Source organism: Balaenoptera physalus (assembly GCF_965194825.1).
Source record: "Balaenoptera physalus genome assembly, contig: SUPER_1_unloc_17, whole genome shotgun sequence".
Classification (NCBI taxonomy): Eukaryota; Metazoa; Chordata; class Mammalia; order Artiodactyla; family Balaenopteridae; genus Balaenoptera; species Balaenoptera physalus.
The window spans coordinates 62,014-65,739 of record NW_028126582.1 but is presented as its reverse complement, the minus strand read 5'-3'; positions in this window follow the sequence as shown (position 1 = coordinate 65,739).

The window sequence follows — 3,726 nt, the reverse complement described above, 5'->3', positions numbered from 1 at the left end:
AGAGAGTATGTTCTCTAGCCATAATGGAACCAGACTAGAAATCAATAACAGAAAGACAACAGGAAAATCTTCAATCACATGAAAACTAAACATCACAATTCCAAATAACTCATGGGTAAAAAGTCAAGGAAAAATTTTTAAATGCATAGAATAAAAGAAAATGGAGATATAACAGATCAACGTTTGTGGAATGAAGTGAAAGCAATGCTGAAAGGCAAGTTTATAGCACTAAATTGGGAAAGAAAATATTTCAAAGAAATAGTCTAATTTTCTATATTAAAATAGTAAAAACGGAAGAGGAAAAAACACTAAACAAGCAGAAAGAAGGAAATAATAAAGATGAAACAAAAATCCATGAAACTAAAAACAGGAAAATGGGGGGGGAGGAAATCAATGAAACAAAAGGCTGGTTCTTCAAAATAAACAATCTAATCAAGAAAGATGTAGCAAGACTGATAAAGATAAAAAGAGAGATGGCACAAATCACAGATACCAGAAATGCAACCAGGGATACCATGACATATCCTGCAGGTTAATAAGGGACAAGTTATTATGAACAAGTCTACACTATAAATTCAAAACTGTGGATGAAATGGACCAATGCGTCTACACCCAAAATTACCAAAACTCAGCCAAGATGAAAGAGACAATCTCAATTTTCCTGTAACTATGAGAAACACTGATTTTTCATTTAAAAACTCCCAAAAGAAATATTCAGGCTTAGATGTTTCACTTTTACCCAAGACTTAAAGCATTAACACCAATTTTACATGACTTGATAAGAAACGGAAGTAGAGGGAACAGTTCCTAATTAATTTTATGAAGCCAGTATTACCTTGATACCAAAACCAGACTGGGACAGTATAGAAAGAAGAAAACTACAGCCCAGTATTTTTTATGAAATTGGCTGTAAAAATCCTCAGCCAAATATTAGCAAATTAAATCCAGAAATATATAAAAAGAATAATATACCATGACCAAGTGGTATTTATTCCAGTTATGCAAAGTTGGTTAAATATTTGAAAATCAAACAATGTAATCTACCATATCCAATAGATTAAGGGGGAAAAGTCATGTGATCCTAATCATTAATGCAGAGAAAGCATTTGATAAAATCCAATCCCATTCATGATTTTAAAAAAGGAAGAAAAAAAACTCCAAGCAAACTAGGAATAGAAAAGGAACATACTGAAACTCATAAAGGTGATCTACAAACAACCTATACCGACATTATATTTAACTGTGAAAGACTGAACGCTTTCTCTGTAAGATCAGAAACAAGGCACCGATATCTGCTCTCACCACTTTTATTAAATATATTACTGGAGGTTCTAGTAAGAAAATAAAGCAAAAATAAATAAATAGATAAATTTAACAGTTAAATTTTTAAAAAGTTTATTTAAAAGATGAAAGAACTATTCCTACTATGTTGAATAGGAAGGAATATATCCTACTGAATGTTGAATAGTAATATATCCTATTATATTGAATAAGGAAAACTAAAACTGTCTATATCTGAAGATGAGATGATAATCTAAATGGAGAAAATACCAAGGAATCCACAAAAAGCTTGAGAAATAATATTAGTTTGTAAATGTTTTAGAGTACAAGATCCACACAATTTTATCAAATTACATATTAATAACAAATGTGTAGAAGCTTAAATAAAAATATGTGATGCCATTTACAACTGACCTAAATAAATACTTAAATAGAAGCCCAATAAGACATTTATAGGACCTCTATACTGAAAATTACAAAGTGCTGATGAAGAAAATTTTAAAAGTCCCAAACAAATAGGGAGACATACCTTGTTCATGGATTAGAAAACACAACATAATAAAGATGTCAATTCTCCCCAAGTTAACAGGCTTAAAACAATTACTCTTAAAATGCCCTCAAGGTTTTTGTGGATATAGACAAGCTTATTCTAAGATTTATATGGTAGGAAGAGGCTGAAGAATAGCTAAAACAATTTCTAAAGAAAGATTAAAATGGGAGGAATTAATCTACCCAATTTCAAGATTTCGCCATAATGATGGAGGGTAGATACACAGATCAATGGAATGGAACAGAGAACCCAGAAATAGACCGACACAAATACATTTAACTTGGTTTTGACAGCAGTGCAAAAGCTATCAGGGAAGAATAGACTTTTCAAAAAATGGTACTGAAACAGTTGGACATCCCTCGACAAAAACAAACAAACAAACAATGAACCTTAACCTAAACCTTACACATCTTACACAAAAATTAAATCAAAGTGGATCATAATCTTAAATGTAAAAGCAGGACAGTTTTAGAAAAAAAAATAGGAGAAAATCTTTGGCATCTAGAACTAGGTGAATAATTCTTAGACTTGACACCGAAAGTATGATCAATAAAAGCAAAAACTGATAAATTGGATCTCATCAAAATAAGTTAAAAATGCTTCATAGAAGATCCTTTTAAGTGGATGAAAACTCAAATTACACAGTGGGAAAACATATTTGAAAACCCCATAGGAGACAAATGACTTGTATCTATAATATACAAAGAACTCTCCAAACAACTTAAAAAAATCCAACTAGAAAATAGTCAGAAGACAGGAACAGACATTTCATGGAAGAGAATATACACATGGCAAAGAAGCACATGAAAAGATGTTCAACATCGTTAGCCGTCAGGGAAATGCAAATTAAGACCATAATGAGATATCAGAGAATAACTAAAATTAAAGTATAGTGACAACATCAAATGCTAGCGAGTATGTAGAAAAATTATATCACATCACTGGTGGGAAAATAAAATGGTTTAGCCACTCTGAGAAACAGCTTGACAGTCTCTTTTAATCCTAAAAGTAGATTCACCCTACAATGCAGTAATTGTACTCTTGAGCATTTATCCAAAAGAAACAAAAACTTAATGAAGTTCCCACAGAAACTTACACATAAATGTTCATAGCAGTTTTATTTCTAATAGCCGAAAACTGGCAACTACCCAAATGTCTTTCAATGGGTGAATGTTGAAACAAATTGTGATAAAATCTTATGATAGAATACTACCGAGCAACAACAAGGAACAAATTATTAATATATGCAAAAATTGAAATGAACTTCAAGGGAATGATGCCGAGGGAAAATTTTTTAAAAGCCAATCTCCGAAGATTAAGTAATTCATGATTATGTTTACATATTATTCTTAAAATAACAAAACTGTGGAGATGGAGAACAGATTAGAAGTTGCCAAGGGTTAGAGATGGGGGTAGAAGGTACAGCAGGGGAACTTCGTGAGGTTTTTGTGGTCCCAGTACAAATAATACAGCAATCTTGGTTTTAATCCCTAAAGATTTTTTAAAGCAATTCCTAATAAGAGGTGTCCAGATATTTAGCAATGGCAGCAGATTAGAGGTATAGCTCCCCAACATGACAACTTCGAAAGAGATCTATACTATCAATACTAATTTAATGCATATGTTAATTTTTAAAAGGCCAGTCACAATACTTAAATGGTACATATCTTAACGATATTACTCCGGGTATCCAGCTATACCAGATGGACTAGCAGGAGTTTCTGTACATTCAATCTTATTTAAGACAGTAAATCTTATAATAAGACAGTTAAAAAAAGAAAAAGAAAAAAAACAAACCTCAACTACAGTTGGATATTCTCACAGCAAGATGAGGTGAAAATACGTAGCAGCGGTTCAAAAGCTTAAGCAGTGGCACCTAAATTTGGCTGCACATT